Consider the following 25852-nt stretch of genomic DNA (forward strand, 5'->3'; position numbering starts at 1 on the left):
TTTATGACTTTAGATTATGCAATTAACGGGTTGAGGCAATCCTAAAAATATCTCACAGGTTGAGAAAACTCCAACTGATATCTGGGTTTTGAATCATTTTGTCAAATCCCCCCACCCCATGTACAAAATACAATAAAATCCTGAGTCATTTAGTAGTATTTTACTCAGCAGCTATTAAATTTAAAATTTATGTGACTTGACACCTTCTCAATATCTAGACCTTTCTTAAACAAGACTCATATTTTTACTAATTGAAGAAGAAAACTAAAGCATTTTAATTTTCTTTTTTAAAGATTTATTTATTTTAGAGAAAGCAAAAGCCTGCATGAGAGTGAGAGAAGGGACAGAGGGAGAGGAAGAGAACGTCAAGGAGACTCCATATAAGTACGGAGCCCAACATGGAGCTCAGTCTCATGACCTGAACCAAAGTGAAGAATGGGATGCTTAACCAACTGAGCCACCTAGACACCCTATGAAGCATTTTAATTTTCTTCTTACAGAAGAAATTTATTACTGAGTATTTTCCCTCTATAGTTGCAATTTTGAAAGGCATATTTCCATTATATTTTTGTAATGTTTAAATATAGAAGAACTATTGACTTTTAGATCAATTTTACAAATAAAAACTTTTCCTCAATTACAGTTATTAGCTAACTTTTGCCACAGCACAACAAATGGGTTCAAGAATTTCAACTGTATATGATTTGTGAGATACTATTGCAAAGTTAATGGGGCAGGTCTGTATAGGTAGCCAGTTGGGAGTTCTAATGTCCACTTAATGAAATCCAAATTCATTCCAAGTCCTGATGGCAGTTTCTCACTTAAATATCAATGAAGAAAATTCTGAATCTCTTAGCTGGCTGGAATTCATAGCATAGCCAGCAGTGATTCCAAATTTCTTAGTTATTTAGTACCTCTTTTGTTAGTCAGATCTGGGAATATTGGCCCACAAGAATTATGAAAACATAGGAACTCACATTGTGCTTCTCTGTGTCTTTAGACACACAGGGTTTCCTGCCATATACCTACCCATGCCTCCACTTTATGCCCCACATCCCCACCATAGGATGAGAACTACCCCCATGTAAGAGTGAAAATTAGAACCAGTTGCCAACCATATGATATCTGAATTTGGGTGATTCTGGGTTAGCTAATGACAGTTTTCCTTGCTGCAATTGGAGCCATTATCTGAATAAATTAATGGTAATTATAAGTTGTCTGTCTTCTTGGAGAATTTACCCCTTGCTTACTTTGTCTCTTGACACTGATGTTTTGTTTTGTTTTTTCTTGTCTGTTAGCATAACTTGTGATTTTTGTTGTTGAAAGCTAGACATGATGTATATCATGTAATATAAACTGAGGTAAATATGTCATTAGTGTGAGGTTTTATACTAATCTGGTTGGGAATTGGGTTGTGTCTAATTTTTGTTCTAGGTGTAGATGCTAGAGCCTTGGATTTCCTCTAGTGTCCTTGCTTTTGTTTTTCCTGTTATCTTTGCATTTCCCTAAGAATCCCTTTTATAGATAGAGTTTGCTACTTGTAGCTCTTTCATCTATAATCCACTGTTAGCATACTGGAGACCTGTCACTGTAGCAATAATCTGGGGGTAAAGTTCTATAATATTGTGATTAAATCTGGCTTTTTGTAGGTTTATATCCCTGGGTTGTGACCTTCACAAGTGTTGCTTGATTTTCTTCCTCTCTTAGGTGAGTCTAGAAGTGCAGAGGGGGCTGAAGTTGAGCAATTGCTCTTCCCCCAAATGGAATAAGTCTATGATAATTTTTTTTTGAACAATAGGCCTTTGTTATGGAGAATGCTCTGAGTATGTTTCAGAATGGTTACTTTTTACCTCCCATTGCCAGAAACACAAAGGGACTTTTTATTGTTTTTCACCTGCGAGTTGGTGGGGTTCCTGGAGGTGAAAGCCATGAAAGACAGGTTCTTCCTTAGACTGTGACCTCCAAGGAATTTTTCTTTTTTTTTTTAATTGTGTTATGTTAGTCACCATAGAGTAGTACATCATTAGTTTTTGAAGTAGTGTTCCATTATTCATTGTTTGCATATAACATCCAGTGCTCCTTGCAATCCGTGCCCGCCTTAATACCCATCACCAGGCTCACCCATCCCCCCACAACCTTACATTTGTTTCCCAGAGTCCACAGTCTCTCATGGTTTATCTCCCACTCCAATTTCTCTCCCTTCATTTCTTTCTTCTCCTAGTGTCCTCCATGCTATTCTTATGTTCCACAAGTAAACAAAACCATGTGAAAATTGGCTTTCTCTGTTTGACTTATTTCACTTAGCATAATCTCCTCCAGTCCCATTCATGCTGATGCAAAAGTTGGGTTTTCATCCCTTCTGATGGCTGAGTAATATTCCATTGTGTATATGGACCACATCTTCTTTAAAACCACATCAGTAGGAACACTTAACTAGAGCCAGTAGTTCATCATACTTACCACTTAAGTGTTCCTACTGAAGTGGTTTTAAGTATAGTTGAGGTTTGGTGGGGTGAGGTCCAGAGCTCACAACCAAGAAAGAATTCTTGAGGGCGCCTGGGTGGCTCAGTGGGTTATGCCGCTGCCTTTGGCTCGGGTCATGATCTCAGCGTCCTGGGATCGAGTCCCGCATCGGGCTCTCTGCTCAGCAGGGAGCCTGCTTCCTCCTCTCTCTGTGCCTGCCTCTCTGCCTGCTTGTCATCTCTCTCTGTCAAATAAATAAATAAAATCTTTAAAAAAAAGAAAGAAAGAAAGAAAGAAAGAATTCTTGAGACATCTTTAGTGCGAAATGGTGGTGTTTTTGTTTTTTTTTTTTTTAAAGATTTTATTTATTTGACAGAGAGAGATCACAAGTAGAGAGAGAGAGGAAGGAGCAGGCTCCCTGCTTAACAGAGAGCCCAAAGCGGGACTCAATCCCAGGACCCTGAGATCATGACCTGAGCTGAAGGCAGAGCCTTAACCCACTGAGCCTCCCAGGCAGCCCCAAAATGGTGGTTTTGTTAAAGCACGGGGACAGGACCCATAGGCAGCAAGAGCTGCTGCCCACAGGTTGTGAGAGGTGGCTGATTATATACTTGGGAGTTGGGGGAGTTGAGGAAAAAGGAAGTTTCAAAAGGATTTTCATATGTTCAGGACTCACAGGATACTGGAGGCCTTGCCATTGTCGAGTTAGGGTGGTTTCTCCCTCTAACAAGGCATTAACCTTAAGATAATTAGAAGTTTCCTAGAGGAATATCATGCATCTCCCACCCAGCTTGTACTTTGTCCTTAGCTAGCCTTCTGTTTTCTCACTACTACCAGTTTTAACATTAACAGTCTCTGTTCCAGGTAAACCGATCTCAGCTGTGGTCCTCTGTATTTGCCTATAACCAAAGAGGGCATGGTTAATAGTTTGCTCTGTGACTTCCTTCTCTAATAGGCCCAAGGAGAGTCACTGATCTGCAGTTTGCTTAACCTTTTCTTGTAAGGACTTTAAGCTCTCTACTTGTGGAGCTAAAACTAGAAGTTGAATTCTTTCTGTTTAATACTTTAAGTCCAATCTTTTCAGTAGAATATGCCTCAGTAGTGATCATTTTCTGTGAAATTATCCTAGAATAGTATATTGCACTTGCAAATGGCAAATTCAGTTCTTTCATTTTATCTTTGATTTTCTTCCCTATTCCATTATTTCTGTATATTTCAAGGACACAAATTTATCTATATATGATTGTTCTCTATTGTCTATCACCATTATTCCTCTTTGCTTCCTTTTATCATTTTGTCTATTTAAACTGCATTCTATAACATTTTCTAGAGCTCTTTATCAGCTTTGGTCTTTTGCTGTTCTCATTAATTGCTGTTCATAAATATTTAATTGGTTTTAACATAATTTTGCCTCCAGTTCATTCTCCAGTCTCATTTTTACCTTATTTTTTGTCATTATTTCACTATAGGTTTCTTCTTTCAAAATTTTCATCTTTTCTGAAAAAATTTTTTAAAAAATTTTTTTTCATCTTTTCTTTAATTTTATTAATTCATAAAGATTTTCTTGATTACTGGTGTCCATCAAGAATGAAGTATTTATCTGGGTTGAATATATGTGCTTACATTTTATTTATTTATTTATTTTTAGATTTTGTTTTGTTCTCCTGTTTTGTTTTGGTATAATGGCTCTTTTATTTTTTCCATCTCTTTTCCCAAATACATGGATTGTTTCTCCTTGACAACTTTCTACGTTATCTGGGTTTTTTTTTTGCAATTTCCCTCACCTTTGACTCAATTCTATATTTGCCTCCTCATTTACTTAGAGGAGGAGAGTGGTAGAATGGAGGTGAGAGAGGAGAGTAGGAGGTATGCCCTGCTTCCATTCACGTACTTTCTCTTTAATCTCTTTCTTTGGAAGTTTGTTAACATCTTTTGCCAGATTTTACCCTTGTTTCTTTTGGGGGGCACCTCCAGATCCATGATGGTATTGGACTATTACCCCATTTTTAGAGTGAATCCTTCAGTTAGCTTTATTAAGTCTTTGGCTGTCTGAAAACACCACTATTTAACTCACCATTCTCTAGCCATCTTTTGCTCCCTGACCACAGTTGTGGTTATGTTAGGGAAAAACTCAAAATCCAGAAATTTTTCCAACAATCAGTGTGATGCTTTTTATCTACAATGAAAAAGTATCCAGTGGTTTGAGGAGTGGTATTCTCCTTTTATTCTCATCTTCTATTTTGCCAAACTTGTGTTTATCATAGAGAATTAGTTCTGGATAATTCTTCCTGAAGTATTTCTCTCATGTTGCTCCAAGCCAGAAAAAACAAAACTCTGACTTTTTTTGTTATTTCAAAATGCTTCTCATTCACCTACCTTTCAGTCCTCTCCTCTGAGCCTTCAAAAGGCTTTTTAGGAATTTGTCCATTCACTTTCTTCCCCATGATACAGCTCTGCTTGTTCTCTCTCTTTCTCTGTGTCATATTTGGAGGGAGAGGTAGTAGATAGGGAAATCTTGCATTCTTTTCAAAATCCACATTATGCAAAGATACTCCATAAAATTTAGAATTCATGTTAGAGTACTATTCTTGTTGGAGGGCTGTTTTTCTTGTTAAAGTACTTTTTCTGTTTTTTTTGTTCATGTTACTTATACTCATTAATGGTTTAGGTGGAAGCTTCTGTAATCTTACATTTACTCTGTTGTCTTTCTAATAAGTCCTTTAATATAATTCATCGCCACATATTGATCAAGCAACCTGAGTTTCTTCGAGAAGAACTGCTACGAAGATGAGCATAATGAACACATACCTTTATGTAAATTGTGTTCCAGTGCGGTAATTGAATAATTACAGAAAAAAAAAAAAGGCTGAGTAATTGAAATCTGCTCCTGTACTGAGGGTACTAAATGGATTTTAGTCATTATTATCAATTTTTTCCATGACTAAATTTCTAGTGGTCTCATTGATTGTGCTGAATTAATTATAAAGACACAAATGAGGATCCTATATGGAATAAAGGGAGGACTGTGTAATTTATGCATCTGATAGGCACCACTCTCCTATTCCCATGTCCAGATATACAAAAGCTTACCTGGGTCTTTGAAATGACAACTTACCCAAAAAGACATTTCATCTTGGAGATGAGGAATCTTTAAAACAGATGTAGTGATGCTGAATCCAGGAAAAACTATGAGATAGGTGATGTTTGTTGTCTGAGTCTCATAATCCTTTGTTTCCTGGATCACAGGCTTCTCAAGATCCTTATATCGTACCACTATTCCTTTGACAAAACCTGTCTCAAATTCTTTTTTTACTCTGAGGAATAAATAACTGGTGAGGGACCTCACCCAGGGAATAGTTACCTTTAAATGGGATTAAATCCTTAAGTAAAAGACAGATTGTGGAAAATAGGACTTCAGGAATCAGCAAGCTTATAGAATGGATTTCTGTTTGTGTTGAGGCCTCTTGAGCCCATGAAATTATATTATTTGGCTAATGCCTAATTCTATTCTTTGCCTAAAGAAAACCCCCAATCGTAATTAATTTCTTTCCAGATTTACCATTCTGCTGAAATTGAACAAAACTTTTTGTATTTATTCAACAAATATCAGCTTATTGATATCTCTTTAACACAGTAGTGGAGAAGTCAGAAGTATTTTTCAACAACTTCATCATTTTATTGGTTTTGGTCTCCGGGTTATGTGAGGCCTTATATACTCTACTATTTTTTAACATCTTATACATTAAAATATTTAAAGTGAGGCTGAGAAATATAGCCTGGGACTGAACATTTGTCAAGACTAGATAGAACATACTGAATCCTCCGTGGCTTCTGCTATGAAGCCTCTTTCCTTTACTCACAGTTCTTAAACCCTAATCTGTGACAAAAGCTCAGATTTCAGCAAATCGTAGTACATAGTTTGTTCTTGGGATAAGCTCTGGCCCTGAGTGATTTCAGATAATCTAACTGCTAATATTTTTATGAAAGAGGCCTCTCTTTGGTTCTCCCAGCTTCCAGGGAGATCTCTACAATGCCTGTAACTCATTTCTACAGAAAGGGCTCAAATGTTGCCTTGATTTCAAATTTAAACTACTTGTAACTAGGCTACTCTGAATATATTTAAAACTCTCTGATTCAAATTAGGGATTTTTAGATATCTCTGCGCCAAGTACTATCAAGTGATAGCATGATAGATCTTTTATTATAGTGAGGATGGTGGTATAAGCAGAAGAAGACTCAGCTAAATATAAAATATGTCAGATGGTCATAAGTGCTATGCAGAAAAGTGAAATAGAGAAGTGTGTTGAGAACTCTGGGGTGGGGGAAATTGCATTTTAATATAGGGTCAGGGAAGGCCTTATAATAAGGTGACTTTTGAAAAAAATTTGAAAATATGGACTGAGCTGTGGAGATATTTGGAGGAAGAGTATATCAGGATAAGTAAATACCAAATACAAACACTGTTTAGAAGTGAAAGTGCACCCAGTTTGTTTTAGGCATGGTACAGAGTTGGTGTTAGCAGAATGAATAAAAGAGGAGGAGGTGGTAGGAAATGATACCAGAGAATTAAGAGAGTGGATGAGCAGATCTTGTAAGCCATTTTATGAATTTTACTTTCTCTAGTTTGAGTGAAATAGGAAGCTATTAGACATTCTGAGTAGAAACCCAATATGGTCTAATTTATGTTTTTCCAATGTTCACTTTTGTTTCTGTGTAGAAAGTAAAGAGAGTAAAGATGGAAACAGCAAACCCAGGGTCATATTCCAGGCAAATGATGGTTAGGACTCAGACTGTGGTGGTAAAATTAAAACAATGAGAAGTGGTAGGATTCCAGATAGATGCTGAGGGAGGGTCTTAAGATTTGCTGAAGGTCAGAATGCTGGTCATGAAAAGAAGGGAGTTAGGGATATCTCCAAGATTGTTTAACTGCAGCTGGTAGGAAACAAATAGCAGCTGAGATGGAGGAACAGAAATGGGGGGGGCTCAGGTACTCAGGAAATATCTAGTAAAAACTTGAAATTCAGTTCATTAAGCTTAAAATTTTAAAAATCCAAATAAAAACCTGGCAATCATCAGCATATAAATAGCATATAAAGAAAGGAGATCCAAGCACTCCAGATAGCATCACCCATGCTTCTTGTTGGTTTTGCCAATGGGAGTCACTTGCAGGAGATCAGAGATGAAAAAAGCAAAGTCATGGGTTTTGGGAGGTCCCCCAGCTCATGTCCATGTCAGGCATCCCCTCTGCTATCCTAAAAGGTTTCACCAGGCTCTGGTCACTGCTCCTTCCCTGATCCTCTAGGCCTAGGAATGATGGTCTGACAACTGCTTCTCACTATTACCAGTCCTGAGTGCTTTACCATCTCTCATTGGTTCCCTTGATCCTATCCACTCCGTTTAACTTCCTTCTATTACTGTTTCAGAGTATGCCATCTGTTTTCTGCCAGGACCCTAAAGATATAATGGTAGCTCTAGTAAAAATAGATTGGAGTAATAGCACTTAAACCCTGTGGTCTAATCTATTGCCAATTAGTGATTATTGATAATTATAATTTCTACATAGTCCTTAAAATTATTTTTATCATAATTTTATTTTCTCTATTTTATTCCATCTTGCAATCAAATGGATTAGAAGCATATTACAAAGTAAAAAAAAACAGCTTTGACTTGTCCTTAGAAAAGTCATGTTACTTTATTCTAAACTTCAGTTTCTAGATGAGTTAAGTAGACATGGTAACTACTGCCTCTGCTTCCAGAAGTCCTTAAATGAGTGTGTACCTCCTTCAGGGTCATGGAATAAAGCAGTTAGAGGAGAACAAAGGTTGGTTGCTTCTTGCTAAATAATTCTACCGGTACGTAAAACTCAGAAATGCTAGCTAGAATTAGAAGAGATGGATAGGGATGGGGGAAAGCTCTCAGTACCTGCAAGGACAAAATGCATGTCATTTCAAGATGTGTTCAGTAACATTTTGTTTATCAGAATAGATTCTTTTGGTAAAGCCATGTGACTAAGAAAGAAAACAATCTAAAGACTTCGGAATGATAGTCTAAATATTGATGGTTACCAGCATGCTTCCTCTAGGTCTCCTTGCTGAAAGCTGCATCCAGGAATGACACACAGTCACGCAGCCCTGGAGTTTGGCTGCCGAGCACCTCTGCATCTCTAGCCTTCAGCACCAGAGTGTAGTTCTTAAATCTAAAAACTGTCTCGTGCAGCATTTTCCCCCTCCTCCTCAAATAATATCCAATTACTGAGTGCTGTGCTGGGAGAACCTGGGGAAATGCTAGAAGGAAGCACAGCTGAGAGCCACTGTGGTTTGACAACTCTCCAGCTACTTTGAAAATATTTTGGCAAAAACAAGATTTTAAGTAAAACTGTTTCCTTTGGTAACATAACCAAAACTGCAGGTTTTACATTTTCAGTACTACAAAGTGGGGGAAAGAAAAGAAAAAGAAAAAAGGGGGAAAAGAGAGAACACTTTGCATAAGATGCAGGAATGAGGGTGAGGAGGAAACATATGGAGACATATTTAACATTCTCTCTTTATTTCTTTTCTCTACTAAGGAATTTCCCCCTGTCAAAACACAGTGTTCTCTTTTGCCCTCAGATGACCTAGAAGGGATTCTCTGGGGATGACCAGGCTAGGATTTGTGTTACTGCTTATTTTAGGGTGATGGATAGTCAGTTGGGGAAGATAAAACCACATGTGGCCATCCCACATTACAGCAGATACGGGAGGGGATGAAATGGAATGATTTTCATCTGCACCCACTAGTTGGTTTTTAGAAGATAAGGTCATCTCTTCTTGCTTCATTTTCTCCCTGGTCACAACCATACATGAAATCCCTCACTACCTGGAAATTCAGGGTCTCTCCTATCTCACAGCTTTTGTAAATGCTATTTTCTCTATCTAGAATGCTCTACCCCCAGTCTCCAGCACTCTTTTTCAGAGAATATCCCCTTCACTCTCCAGATGATGTTAGCTTCTGGTGTTCTCTTTGTGGCTGTCTGTTTACATACTCTGCAATCATCTGTACATTCTATGAGGGCTTGTCCATCGTCATATCCCCAGGCTAGCATACTGTGGATATTTAATTTAAAAGTATCAACTGGTTGTCTGAACCTATCTATATTACCTCTATTTCTTACCGTACTCATTTCTTAATAACCTATTCTTCCTCTGTGTTTATTTCCCCTTTTATTTCTCTTTCTTTTTTTTTTTCCCCCTAATATGCTTTTTCCCCCTCCATAGTTTAGGGCCCAGTATGAAGCATGGAAAGGATAAAATAAACCCTAAACTGTAGAATATTAATGTTAGAAGGTGCTTCACATATTATTTAACTCAGTGCTTCCAGTTGTATGATTGTTCTCAGTTGTTCAGGGTCACACAACTTGTTGGGAACAGACTTTTGATTAGCATCTTGGCATCTTGACTATATTCACTCTTCCTTTCATTATTGCCATGCTCTATGAAGTATGAGAGGGGATGCAGGACCCCAGAAATACCAGTCATTTCTCTACAACATAAGTTTCTGATCATCCAACCAGTAAGTCTTACTGGAGAGAGAAAAAAAAAATGCTCCCTAGATCTTCTTAAATATTTGCTATTCTAAGAATAAAACTGAGGGTCCAACTCTGTCCTCAACTATCCTCAAATTCAAGAAGATCCATCAGTCTTAGAGGGCTAAGGGAAGAGTCAAGTGTGATTTTCTGTCCCTAAAATAAATGCTATGTGAAAATGAACACAAAGGTCTAAGATACTCTGAGAGAGACAGAGAGAGAGAGAGAGAGAGAGAGAGATGGTGGTCCTCATCAATAATAAGGACAACAACAGCTAACTGATATTTATTACTCCAACTGGCACTCTTCTAGGAACATCTCCTAAATGGCATGTATTTATTCATTTATTCCCCCAACAATACTGTGAGTTAAGTACTATTATCTCCATTTTATAGATGAGGAATCTTTGGCATAAAAATGTGGAATAGCATATTAACCAGCTTTAGCTAGTTAAATGGAAAGCTGAGATTTGAACCTGAACAGCATACCGCAAAGCTAACAGCCTGTGGAACACCTGGGATAAAGCTTCCAGCCCAAACACGAAGAGTTAAGAGTTAAGATTTTATTCTGCAGACCAAATTTTAACAACTTCTTTGAAAGATCTCACACAACATAACTGAATTCTACAGGTCCTGAGTTAATTTAGAGTCAAAACTTGGGGAATGATGAGTCCTTTCACAATTGTGCATCTAACTTGCTGGTGTGTTCCTTTGCTAATCCTAAGAATTTTGTTTAGTCTGTCTTTCTTCTTCCAGTAACTTTCACTTATTGCCAGTTCAGTTAGTTCAAACAATAATACTTGAGTTGTACCTTTTCTCACAAGCAGAAGAACGAATCAAGGACATGGTCTTCACAGAAGTGAAGGGAGGAGGCTCCTCAGAAAGGGTTTTGTTTCTGCTTCACGGTGGCATCTAGAATAAAATCTGTGCTATGTAGCCTTGGACAATCAGGACCCCGCCCAATGCCATGGTCTCCAACCATTCTCTCTGTTGCTCTCTGTGCTCCAGCCACTGAAATTCTTAGGCCCCTTGAACTCACCAACTTCGTCCTACTCCAGGGCTGTGTTCTCTCATTCCCTCTCTTATTTAACACACCTTTCCCACATATCTTCCCATGGCTGGATTCCTGCTGCCATTCAGGTCTCGGTTCGCCCATCACTGCTCAGCGAACTATTACCTCTCTACCCACTCTTCGTTCCATTCATCATGACCATAACGATTTTTAGCTTGAAAAAAATATTAAAGCATGAGTAATCCCTAAGCAGCAATAACAACAGCAACATCAAAGAAAAGAACATTCGATAGATCCCCCACACGACTTGCTTCAGTAATATTATTTCCTAGTATACCTGACAATGTAAATTATTTATTGATTAAAAGTGGACAAATAAGATTATAGAACATCAGCCCCCCAAAAATTGGGTGATAGTATAGTTAATGTAGGGAATTCTATCTGATGTATTTGATTAATAGGACCAGCTCTTTATTTAGACCACCCACTGTGTCAGATAATAAAATCAAAAAATAAAATAACCTGAAAGATGTATTTTTTTTCCCTATTCCCTGAATGCTATGGTCTGAATGCCTGTGTGCCCCCCAAACTCACATGTTGGAATCCTAACTCCTAAAGATGATGATATTAGGAGGTTAGGATTCGGAAGATGCTTAGATCATGAGTGTGGAGCCCTCATGAATAAGATTAGTGCATTAGAAAAGAAGTTCTAGAGCCATCTCTTGCCCCTCCACCATGTTAGGACATAGCACAAAGATGCCAACTATGAACCAGGAAGACGACCTTCACCCAACCATTCCAGTACCTTGACCTTGGACTTTCCAGTCCCCAGAACTGTGGAAAATAAATGTCTATTGTTTACGATTAGGTGGTTTTTTGTTATAATAACTCAAACAGGTTAAAAAACTGAAAAAGGAGAAATGTATCTGGCTCTTTAAGATAAATATCAGATAATTGAGAAACAAGGTAAAAAACAGGAGTAGGAGTAGGGGTGAAGAGTGGTGATGAGGAAGAGCATCTCTTTTTTAACCTAGCACAGAGCTGAACCTGGAGATCGTTTCTATGAATATTGACTGCTATGGGACCATTACAGTCTAAGCATCAGTGTTAAGGAATATACATCCATCTTGGGCCAATTACCAATTTCTGACCATGCAGTTAAAAGCCACACATGATGTAGAATGTGGTTGCATTTTCCTTGACGTAGTGAAATTTTAGATGGTGATATTTCATGAGATAGCTTTACTTAATATTCTACCTATTGTTCATGTAAACCTTGTTCTGCAAAACTCAGAATTGCTGTTTGTCAAGCAAGTTTTGTTACAAATTTCAGAAAGTAAATTAATACAGCTATAATTTCTAGGCACAAAAAGGTAAACTATTAAGTATGTCCACTTTTAAATATGAAATAAAATATGTATTAGATTTATTCAAAGAGCACCTGGCTAATAGTTAATAAATTTAGCAAGATTTGAAACATATTTCAGGACAGTCATTAATCAAGCTGGAGACTATATTCTGCCTTAAACCCTGTATTCAGATTGACTTTTGACATTGGTTGCACAGTGTGAGACTTTTCTAAGATCTAATCACAAAGCAGCCTGGGATATTTAAAAACCAGCTTAGGTGATCTTGGTTTACGGCAGGGCTTCTCAACCTCAGAACTACTACATTTGAGACTGGTAATTCCTTGTTGTGGGGAACTCTCTGGTGCATTGTTGAATGTTTAACATCTCTGGCCTCTACCCACTAGACACCTGTGGCACCCATTTTCCCAGTTGTGACAAACAAAAAGTTTTCCAGACATTGCCAAATGTTCTCTAGGGGAAAATTTACCCCCTGTTTATAGAGTAGGTAAAGAAGCTTTCCACATATCCAGGATTTAGGACCACAACCTTGTTCACTAGATCCAAACCTCAGAAAACTGTACCTACAAACCTGTCCTCTTTACTGCTTCCAAAAACAGACTCATGTCCACTGACATGGCTTATTGAAGCTCGGCCGTGATAAGCATATAATATACATATACCATATAGAGTTTAATTTGTATCAAGTCTTTGGTGAGCATATATCTACTGATTTTGGCTCCATTAGGTGCTTTGTTATCTCTGTTTATTTCATTCTAAATTTCTTGTCAAAGCGTTTCTAGAAGGTTGAGAACTCGGGTTTACTATCAAATTTTGCAGTTAAAACTACATTAAAGTTATTTGTAATTCTATGACATTAGAGATCTCACTATCAAATTACCTAAAGTATATTAAGTCTCAACAAAGTGGGAAGTCCTTTAGCCAGTCTTACCATTTTCAGTGTTTCAACCCTCCAATCCAATTGTGTGTTCAGAACATACAAGGACAAAAATAGTTAAATGATCATTTTCTAAGCAATTCACATTACCCAGTATTTATTCATTTTAAAAATGGTTAGAAGCACAATAAGGTTAATCTCAAAATACAGTGATAATCTCAGAATAAATTTTTGACTTATCATGCTCATTTATGTGTGTCAAAAATTTCTTCTTTACATTTATATATTTATCTTTGAAAGTATGTTCCATAGGTATCAATCCTTTCATTCCTTAGGGATTCCAGACATGGCCCCATCAGACCCATCTGCCAATCTCTGTCACCACAAATAATTAACCCCACCATGAAGTATTTAAAATATGTAAAGGTTAAAAGATCATAAAAATGAGACCATATGTCCAAACATACCACGTGTGCTTTGGCATGGGAAATGTATGTGTTAAGACAAATCTTAACAAGCCTGCCAGCGAACTAGATCAAAACCAGGACAAAAAGATTCTTTTCATATAAGCTAGGTATTTCCCTAGCACTTACCCTGAGGTTAGCCAAGATGAAGAAAACCAATGTACCCACATATCTGCCTGGCAAATCTATCTTCCTTAGTGGTTGAGAAGATAAAAGGCCTAGAACCCTATGTTTGAGGAAATGAACTGCCCTGGCCCAAATCCTGGCTCCACAATTAATTCTGTCAACATCTTATGATGTTGGTAAAATACTTAACATCTCTGAGCCTCAATTTCCTCATCTATAAAATAGAAATGATTATATCTTTCTTCTGGAATGTTTCAAGGATTAAACAATATAAACTGAAAGTGTTTGGACTTTTTCCTGTCATATAATGAAGGTTGCTGTTCTTTATTAAAAAACAAATGCACACCTAGTCTTTTCAGGACTGCTAACATTTTGGTGTTCACTCTTAGTTATTTTAGATAATTCTCCAAGGAAACACTGGATCTGTAAAGATACATCTATTTTGTGGACACCTGGGTGGCTCAGTTAGTGAAGCATCCCAACTCTTGATTTCAGCTCAGATCCTGATCTTGAGGTTGTGAGATCAAGCCCCAAGTTAGGCTCATGCACAAGGCGTGGATCCTGCTTGGGATTCTCTCTCTCGCTCCCTCTGCCCCTCCCCAATTTTCTCTCTAAAAAGACAAAAAAAAAAAATCCAGTTTTGCTAGGTGGCTCTACTACCAAGCCAGACTGAGGGAGCGTATATATTGTCAGAATCTAGTAGCGCACAAGTCTCTGCCTTCCCAGAGTGGGCCATCTGCACTGGTATGGGGTTTATTTCACTGATGGCAAATAGCCAAAGGAGCCTTCTTGAAGATCACTAGAAAGACAGTAAAAAACGGGAATGTTAGATCGATTTCAACCCATGCATTATACATATTCAGTTAGTTAGAATAGCTTGTACCCTGTTTATGCTGGTTGAATGAGCAGACTGTGAAACTGTCAAAACCTAGGAAGAAATTACTTTCAGATAGCCAGTAGTTGGGCTTGTCCATATCATACTCGCCATCCTTTAGAACTGATTATTTAGTGTTGGTTACACCACTATGTGTCAAATTGTTAAATCAAAAATTGTTAAAATAAATTGTAAATTGTTAAAATAAAAATTCATTCATTAGATAGCTAAGTAAATGAGAATTAGTGCATATAATCCCTCAAAGTTTCCCATGTTTTTAAGGCCTTTTAGAACTTAAAGAAAATAACAAAATATTCTAGACATACAAAAATGTATGAAGAAGAATAAAGCAAATTTTACTGGGGCTCTAGGGCTTCAGGAACCCCAGCATTAATCTAAAGTCTCGGTTCTTACTTGCTAGATCTCCTCCCCACGTTTAATACCCAAGCCTATGGGCATAGAGATTGCCAAATGGCTAGAGCCCCTAAAGATTTGGTTGTCAGTTTCCCACACTACTTTCTCTGTGAGCTTCAAAAAGCTATAAATATAAAGAGACATGTAAAGTATTTCATTCAGCATTCTACATGTTTTTAATGGGAATTTTTTTTCAGGATCTCTAACCCTTCATTATTTTTTATCAGAATGTTTTCACCACTATTAGTTTGAAATTTTCACTTTATTTATATATTTGTGTTTGTAAGACATGAATTGTTAAGATTATTAAGGTTTTTTTTTAAGATATGAATAATAGTAAAGACAAAATGACCATGAACAGAATTAGTACGCTATAAAAATTATTGTAAGGACATGGTTTTCCATGGTAGAGAGCAATTTTTGTATTTGAATTTCTTTTCAGTAGTTCCAAAAGAATAACTAAAAGAAAACCAGTCATTTTGTTGTTGTCCAGTAAATGTAAACTCTAAACCCAAACTATCCTATCCCTTTGCAAAGGTCTTCTAGAATATTTTCCCAACTTATAAATTCCCTGTTGTGTAAATTGTCCTTAGAGAATGGAATGTGAGTGCTAGCGAGTCTACCTAACTGTCTCCCCCTCACCTAAAATCTGTTGAGTTAATGAAGAAATTCAATCTCTCTCTGTCTTTCTCTTTCTTTCTCTGTGTGTATGTGTTATCAAACCTCGGAATTCCAATACTTTTCTTACCCCAGTGAAATGATTGCGCAGTAAACAAGTGCTGAATTGGTAGTTTTAACTACCCAGGGTTCTGATAAGCCCAGGAATATCATCAGGTGATAAATCTTGCATCGGTAACTATTTTCCATAAGAACACTGACTAACATTCCTTTGAGTGTGCTTCCGGCCAACTAAAGCCTGATACTTCCTGCTAGATTTCTCTCTGGAGGACCTAAACCCCAGTTCTAACACCATTGGTGGTCCCATTCAGACCTGTCTTGGCCCCTCTGTGTGGGAAAGGGAGGAAGGAAGGTATTCCTTCCATTTTTAAGATGAGGAAACCGAGCCTCATAGAGGTTTTTATGAATTTAAATAATAAAGAGTGGAACCAAACTGACTCTAGAGCTCATAATATTTCACTATACTGCATTGCAAGTATAAAAATACAATTTTGTAAGAAGCTGGCAGCCAGTAGTGCAGTAACTGATTTTAGGGATCTTTTAAGTGGTTGGGGTTATGCTGGCTGCTTGTGGGAAGCCTAATTTGTTTGGAACAGGGCCTGGCCCATAGTAACTCTTATATAAGTGTTTGCCATTTGCCGCTGCCACAAGCATGGACTCTGACCAGCTTAGATGTCATAAGTACGTCATAGCTATCATGTATACACTGCTATTTCCTGGATCAAAACTGAAGGGAACAATTCCCTTAAAATACAAGCAATTTAAAGCCAGTGAAAATTTCCACAAACTGGAATAGTGTTTCTATGATGCTCAGTAAAGTCACAATAATGTCAAAAAGGAAACTTCGTAAACCTAGCTGTATAAAGCAAGATTAGATCTTTGTAGTGCTCATTAACTTTGTTGTTGATCTTCTAGCCCTTGACACAGGCTTCTTTTTCTCTTCATACATAAAGATACCAAGGTATGAGAAGTTTGTGAATTCAGACTAAGACCTATTGATTGAATCTACATCATTTGAATAAAGGCTTGACAAAAGTGACCCTCTAGAATGTCTCATAAGAAGGAATCTTCTTAGGAAAAAAATAATATAAATAGTGTTAAAGGAAAATTACTTAAATTATAAGGTAACCCACATTTTTAAGTATCTTAAACTTTTCCAGTAACAACACAACGATCATATATAATCGTGAGATCTGTTTCTTAAACCAGATGCACAATAATTTCTACTGGGAAATTCCTCCTATTAACCTGACAAGCTTCTTCCAATTTTTATGTTATTAAGATCCCAGAGACACTAACTTCTCAATATTTTTTCAACCCAACCTAAGATTTTTTTAATAGAATTTAAATTCTCTCTCTTACTAAGCCACAGGTCAGGCCATGTTCTTAAATCTAACTTAACTAGTAATAAAGATGACTTTTGATCAAAAAAATTTTTAAGAAATAAACTCTCAAAAAAAAAAAAAAGAAAGAAACTCTCTCTCTTACTATCTCTACTTTTCTTTCTCTTTATGATGTAAATGATTTTACAATGATCATTACTGATCTTTAAATATTTTAAGACCCACAATCCCAGAATGTGTCATAGAAACTTATATTTTTAAAATTTTAGTTACAGCTTTTATAAAATTGGTGACTAAATTAATAATTATCTATTTTGATTCTACAATGTACTTATAAATTACTTCATGTTTAGTAAATTCATTTATTAAAGTCTTAGAAAATTAGATGGCTATTTTCTTAGCTGTGCTGAATTTGAATGTTTGCGAATAAATCAATTTCAAATTTCCCTGTTTAAATTTCAAAAGTTCCTGTTTAAAAATATATATATATATATAAAATATACATATACATATACATATACATATATAATAACATATATATGTATATATATACATGCACACATAGAGCTTATAAATCACCTGGCAGGTATTGTGATCATAGAAACTGTTATTTCAAAAATCAGTACTCAAAGAAGGTATGATAGAGTTGAGAATGAGAAATCTGGCCCAGCTAGAACAAATAGATGGGAGACTGATCCAAAGTAATCCTCTTGAAGAAATTTAGACTGTGTGAGGGTGCTGAAAAAAACCTTAGAATCTTCAATTACTCAAGTTTTATTTTACTTTCATCATCCCTGGTGTATTGTAGCACCCTTGCACCCAACAAATTATAGCACACTTAGGGTCTTGAAAGTGACATAAATTTATTATATGCAGGCCTAGAAGAAGTCTAAAATGGGTCAGCAGGACTGTGTTCCTTCTGGAGGTTCTGGGGAAGAATCTGTTTCCTTGACTTTTCCAGTTTGTCTGTCTGTTCGTTCATTTTCTTTCTTTCTTTCTTTCTTTCTTTCTTTCTTTCTTTCTTTCTTTCTTGGCCTTTTCTTTGCCTAGAGGCTGCCCACATTCTTTGTCTCATTGCTTCAGTATTATTCCAGTTCTGCTTCCATCATTACATCTTTTCCTCTGACTGTGACTCTCCAGTTTCCCTCTTATAAGGACCCTTATGGTTATATTGGGTCCACCTATAGTACAACATAATCTCCCACCTTAAAACCCTAAGTGTAATCACATCTGCAAAATCCCCTTTGCCATGTAAGATAGCATAACTGGTTCTGGGCTTCTTTGGGAGGTGTAGGCATCTTTGGGAGGACATTATTAGCCTACCATACCTAATACTGCTTCTTGCAAAAGAGTGCCGAACTATAGAAGTCAGTGCTTCTCAGGAATCAGTGACTTGATATACTATCTCAGACTTGTCTGGAGAAGTCAGTGGCCCTAAAAAGGACACTGTCAGTCTCAATATGGGATTCTTGTGGGGCAGAACTTAGGACATGGTGTACGCAACACATTTTTTGCCTGAGTTGGCTTTGAGCAGATAAGCATTTGTTAGAAACCCGACAAATGCTGAGAAGATGTCACTGGTGATTGCAGAAGTTTCTCTCCAGGCAGCACGAACAGATCCAACTCAGGAAGCTAGTTGCCAATGCAAGCCTGATAACAACAACAACAACAAATGGTGGAAAAAAAAAAAAACCCAAACAAAACAAAAACCACTTGCCATTATACCCACGCTCTTCTACCTCTCCCCAATACAGAATGAGCAGGAAAAGGGCAAGCAAGATTCAACACAATAGTCAACTAAATTTGAGAAATAATTGGGCTAAGCAATAAACAACCGATTTCTGAACTATAGGATTTTTCCATATGCACTATGATTTTTCACAGAAAGGATATAGTATATAGTTGAAATGGACTCTTTAATGCCATGTTCTGTGCATACATGGTCTTAATCTCTCTATTCAAGGACTATCCTTTGAGAAACTCCATCTTCAGCTATACTAACCCAGGAAAGTAAGACTGATCCTGTGGAAATTGCTCTGAGTGGCTTCAAGAGTAAATTGTCTCTTAATAGATACCATACACTCTCTTTTTGAAAGAGGCAGTGAAGTCCAAGTATAAAAAGAGATAAGAAAATCCCAGTGGCTTTTTCTCTGCTTCCCATAGAGGCTATATTAGAATTTTTTTTTTTTTTTTTACCAATAATTCTTACATCCAAGACCTTGGCAGTCTGGACTTTGAAGACTCAAACTAGAAACTGAACAGTCAAGAAAAATGAACCCTCTTCCAGGGCACCATTTGGGGGAAATCTAGCTTCTTATGGTCCCTTTACATTTATTTTCAGCTAATATGATCCAGGATGTTTTGCCAAGACTGGTCCACCTGCCAGAAATTCAGCAGGCTGGTAAAGGCCAGACATTCTCAAGTAGTAGAAGAGGTAATGAAAATAAAAGGGCATGCAAAACCTGATGTTTTCCTGCATGCTTCTCTTACCATAGACACTTAGAAAAACAAAAACAAAAATAAAAAGTAATTACTGAAAGCTATCACAACATGATTTGCTGAGTCACTGAATTAAGTTTTTTTAATAGACCTGTTTATTTCTAGAGAACTGTTGATTTTTAATAGAGATGTTACTATTTGAATCCAAGTGAGGATTTTTGTTCACTATACATCCAAAACTAAGGCTGTGTCAAATAGCAGTTACTATATGTCAGACACAAAGAAATTAGAAGAAGAAAGACACAGTTTAAGGGATCTCTGAGCTTTATCAGAGCTCCTTAGTTAAAGAATCCATGTGTTAAAAATATTACAAGAGTTTTAAACTTGGGATCAAGAGAGATTTCATCCTGGTCCCCCATGAATTAGCTGTGTGATCTGGACAGGTCACTGATTGTTTCTGAAATCCAATTCTCTCATCTCTGCATGCCCTATATTCCTTGGCTCATCATTGGGAGACAAAATGAGATCAGGTCTAGGATAAAATTTCTAATTATCAACTGCTTTCCTTAAAAGAGGATGGTCAAAGAAAGATGCACCCTTTCTCTGGAATTATTCCAGTGGCCTTAACATGCTAGGATACATAAAAAATTAAATCAGCCTTCTTCCCTGACCTCAGAGACTTAAGCTTTCTACAAGTAACTCAAAATGAGTGCTTCACTGTAAATGAAATCTGATTTAAGGAATATCAGCACTGAGACATCCCTTGGAGGCCATGGATGTTTTCTCTTTCACAATATTGTGAACAATAATCACGTGGTTTTAGAAATTACTCCAATATGTCACATCTCTAGACTGTAGGTTTTTTCTTCTGATTATCCTAGAAATTTACCTTGACCACATCCCTGCTATGAATTATTCTCTTCTGCCTAAGCCACAGTCTTGATAGTAACCAGTTGCTATTCCTTCACATATAATCCTCTAAGCCCTCCGAGTACCAGCATTTCATTAAACAGATCTCCTCTGGTCTTAGAAACATGAGAGTGTGTCACACCACAAAGATGGAATTTTTCACGTCTGAATCATGTAATAACATCAGAATTAACTTCAGAAATCATCTTCTGTAATGGTTTATGAGATTTTTTTTAGTAGCACAAAACTTTTATAAAATTAAATCTTGGGTAGAGTGCCATATATAAAATAAATTTGACCCAAACTGCCTTGAATAAAGGGGGGACAACAAAAAGGCAGAGCTCTAACATATTACTCAGTTTCTTTGTTTCACTGAAGATTCTAAGGTTCCATTAAATGATTTGAAAACCAGTCTATATAGTCTATATATAGTCTATATAGTCCAATCTCTTTAGTCTCTTCTACAATAACCACCAGCAGGTTGTTCAACCTTTCAACATTTCCAGTGATGTCCATCCTCCCAAGGAAGGCCATCCTATTTTTAGACAGTTTTGTTTATTTAGAAATAGAATGTTCATTCTCATGTTTTGTTGGTTTCCTTATAATTTATATTTGTTGAAACTGGAACAAAGCTAGATTGTGTTATATTCCATGTATCTGAGTCAATGATCATATTTCTCTGAAACATTTTTTTACAAACTAAACATCCTTTTTCAACTTTCTCATAATGTGAGACTATGTGGTCCTAATTTCTGTTCAAATTACTTTCCTCTGGGTTTCCTTTAGTTTGTCAATGTCAGTTTTAATTCGTGTGCCCAGAAATATGCACAGTAATTGCAACCGTCAACTCTCTCATTTTAAATATTTTACTTCTGTTAATAGGGCTTACATTTGATTTGGAGAAGACTCATGGAGCTTAGTCAACTAAATCCCTGATATCATTCTTGAATATGCTACTGCAGAACAGTACTTCTCGTATCTTAAACTTGTAAACATGTTTTCATGGCTTCATGTGGTCATTTTTCTTTGCTGTAGCTTATGAAGCCAACTACACTGTGCTGTTAGAAAAATTCCCAAGTTCTTATCATTTATAGGACCCACTTTGTAGGATCTGGTAAATCAGCAACTGTATATTGTTCACATTTTATTCTGCAATTGCAGAGACAGCATCTTCTTAATTTTCTGTAGATCTTTATTGACATAAATTCTGTTTCAAAACAAGTTGGTCATTATTTTAGATCCAAACTGTGTACTCATGGCTACCCATTTGTATATGACTGAAAGAAGTTTTTTGCTATAGAATTTTTGAGGCTTGAAGACTGTTGACCGTAAGCCTGAAAGGCTATGAAACCTGCTAAGTTGATTATGTTATTCTCCAATGGTCCTGAGTCTGTAGTTTCAACAATCTACCCCTGAACCAAGGGTTTTAGATGAATTTTTAAGCAGCAGAAGATCAGTCTGAATTTTCATTTTTCCCTAGGAATTTTTTCAACTTTGTGGGTTCCAGCCAGATACTTTGCCTTCCTTGAACGTATTTTCATGTGGTTTTATAATATTTATTCAACATTATTTTCCATTAGTTCTCTATTTTTAATTGTTGGTAACCATTTCAGTGTGTAGCTATTACATGGTGCAGAACTGATTTATCCACGTTAATGTCTGAGGAGACCATGACCCATTTTATTTGCTGCGTGGTCAGCCCCAGTATTCATGGCAGGTTTTCTGAATATATCTGATGAAGTCTTTAAGCACATGTAATTCTGAAAACACATTCCCATTTAGTAAGACTTATACAGGATGGTAAGCCCAACATGGCAAAATGTTTCTAAAAAATTCCATAAACATTAAGCATATTTATGTCATAGCATTAAGTTTGGTCAATTTGAAACTTACTGTATTGTAGTATAAGAGGCATTTTGTTTGCTTGTGTTTACTTTCCCAGGAGTAAATGCGTTTGGGTTAACCACAATGGCAAACTTAGTCAAGACATTTATGTCAACAAATCCTACCGCTTAACAAAGTCACATTCTTAGTTTCTAGGACAGCAGACTGGATTCTAAGTAATAAGGTGTTTATAAGGCATGCTGTAAATCTGGGACTATAAACATGTCTACTTTTCTGTTAAACCTGCTGCTGTGCATGAGGTACAATAAGCTCTCTTTTCAGTTTTATGGTGGCCAGTATGTTGGCTTGCCAATCCTGATTGCTGTTGATTCTACTGTTCCCAAAGCATCCTGCCAAGCTCTTGACCCAAGTCACGCTCCCTGGTGATGTCATAATGCTGCTAAGAATTTGCTCATTCACTGTACCTGCAGGGATGCCCCAAGAGTCACATACTTTCTCTATTAGTCACACACTAATTGGAGAATAACATCATAAAAAAAGCAGGGCCTCTCCTTCCCCTGATTGCAAAGGTATCACATTTTTAGGTCTTTCATAATAAGCCTATAGATGATATAATAAAATGACTATTACCTTTATAGAAATTATTATTAACATGGCTTTTTCTTGAGTTAACTACTACTTTTGTTGTTTTGACAAGAAACAAGATTTTCTCTGCATTTATAAGCAAAATTTATTTCAATTCAACACATATTCATGAAACACAAGTGCCTGGTATTTGAGATTATCATCACAGTTACTGATGCTAAATACCTGTAGGAAAAGAGGACAAACTGGTGGTAGATCTTGGTATTTAAATTACATGATGTCGGATATATCTGTTTGGAAAAATATGATCAATTAAGGCCTTTTCACCCAAATGTTATTATATAGATATACCTTGCATCTTGCCTTACTTTACACTTGATTCCCTCACCCAAAGTGCTCATAGAATAATGTTTCAGAGATCATGTCAGACCAAATATTAAAAACAAAAACAATCCCTCAACAAAAAAATTCTTAAAATCCTCTGGTTTTGAGTTCAGTCCCAAACAAATAACTCTTGTATTTTTACACTTTTTGTTTCAGTGTTTTAATCAGGCATGACCAATGACCCAAATACAAATGACAAAAACCACAAGTTAAGTTCTCATGGACTATGAGACTTGGAGCTTATCCTCTACCTTTGATGTGTCAGAATGTTTCCTTTGACACTTCATTTAATAAAAAAATTTTTTAGTGGATTTTCTTCTGCTACCTTCAGGAAGAAATTCCATCAATAACTAAACTCTTAAAGAGTTAGAGGCTATTTCTAGAAAGTTCCTTGAGTTACTTCATCCACTATTATACCTATGTATTTGACATTCAATTTGACAATGAACATGAATTAGGCAAAAATCATTTTCTTAAACAGTTTTTCAAATTTCAGTGATAAATAGATACTTTGCACAAGAGAAAAGCTCTTGTGGATCCATTAAATTATTTTTACCATGATGTTAATCAGATCTGTCAATTTTACAGAGTAAAACCTAAACGTCTCTCATGTTCCCCCAGTGCCTCAGCCCAGCTGTGCAACTGAGCCCATGGCACCTACCCTACTGCCTAGGCCTTGGGCCCCCCTGCCAGAGGTGCAGCACTATCAGACCAGAGCTCCTTGTGGCATGTTTTCCAAAGGGTTGATAAAGATAGGAGTGGGGTGATATTGGACAACAAGTTTCAGCAATGGGATATGGACTCCATTTAATCAGTTGACTGTCGGGTCCATTTTGTCTGTGTTTGAAAGAAAAAAGCAAGTTCACTGGCATCTGTAAGTATATCACAGACTAGCAGAACATCTTCTACTCTTATCACAGGGACAACTCTAGGATTATTGAGAAGAATAAGCTCAGGCAAGCACTCTCAGGGTACCAGCTCTCTGACCAGTTTCAGGACATCCTCCTTCACAAGTCTGACAGATGTGGACAGGGACAAATTATTTGATGACTTCATCCAAGGCTGCGTCTTCTTGCAGAATGCATGATCAGTGAAAGTGAAGTTTCTGTGGCCTCCTAAGTGCAACATTCCATGATTTCCTTATCAGCATTGACAGATACATTCAGGCATTATCATACCAATCAAGATGGCTGGATTCAGGTGTCAGATGAACAGTATTTGTCCATGGTCTTTAGCATCTTAAGACACTAGCCTTTGCAAATAACAAGTGACTTATGGAAGGAAGACTAAAAATGCCATCTCCCTACATACCATTCTTCCTTTAGATTTTATATAATTAACATCTGAGGATCTGACTGTAAATATGTGGATAAGCCAATTAAGGCTTCTGCAAGTGTAACTGTAGTTATAATAATTATTCACATATAAACATTTGATTTGACACTGTTCAATTGTCCCATGAGTTAAGATATAATAATGTTTCAGGTATCCTGCATTCAAAAAATTTATCATGTGAATTTCCAGATAGCTCTAGTTCAAATACTTTTATTAGACAATAGGAATTTTGAAATAATAAGGAAGTTCTGGAGGATTTTATGTGCCTTATATTTTTAAAACAGGGTTTATTGTATTTGTTTAAATATGCAAATAAACAATAAAGCAAATGTGCCTCCTATGCCACCCCCCCAAAATCTAAACAAGAGTAAAAGCAAAAATAAACTCATGACATCCTAAAATTCAATATTAATTTAATATGTTATAATTTGCTTTAATTATATAAACTTACTACTTGAACCATGAATATGATGAACTCTTCTTATCACTACACTATATGCTTCTTGTAGACTGACCCACATCTGGTTTATCTCACCATTTTGAAATCTTAGAAAACCTTTGGAGAGAAAATGAGTAAATGATCCTTGTTAATATAGACAGCCTTTAAAATACTGAGCAGAACAAAAATGTACAACACTTTTACACTGAAAACTATAAAACATTAGTGAGAGAAGTTGAAAGATGCTAAAAAAAATGGAGGATATACCATGTTCATGGACAAAAAGAACAAATATTAAAAATGTCACTTTAACACAAACCAATCTATTAATTCAATGTGTAAACGACTTAAAATCCCAGCAGGTATTTTGCAGAAATTGATGATTCTGAAATTCCTAAGGAAATACAAAGGCTTATGAATAGACAAGGAAGTATTTAAGAACAGTAAATTTAAAAACTGAAGGCCTTACTACCATATATCAAGAGTCACTATACTGTACTATACTAATTATACTATACTATACTATATACTATAATGTGTGTGTGTGTGTGTGTGTGTGTATACACACACTATACTAATTAGAAAAAGTGTGGCATTATAAGAAGCCTGAAAATGGAACAGAACTGAATTTATAAACAAAGTAATGTATGTAAAGTCACCTGATTTATGACAAAGGTGACACTCCAGTGAAGTGCAGAAAATATGATCTTTTCAGTAAGTAGCAATGGGTCAATTGCA

General features: G+C 36.5%; 1 pseudogene; it reads left to right on the plus strand.

Moving 5' to 3' along the window:
* The window catches only part of LOC116587258, a 49492-nt pseudogene extending 24901 nt beyond the window's left edge, over positions 1-24591 (plus strand).
* The last annotated feature ends 1261 nt before the right edge of the window (positions 24592-25852 follow it).

Source organism: Mustela erminea, chromosome 3, assembly GCF_009829155.1.
Source record: "Mustela erminea isolate mMusErm1 chromosome 3, mMusErm1.Pri, whole genome shotgun sequence".
In the NCBI taxonomy this organism is placed as follows: domain Eukaryota; kingdom Metazoa; phylum Chordata; class Mammalia; order Carnivora; family Mustelidae; genus Mustela; species Mustela erminea.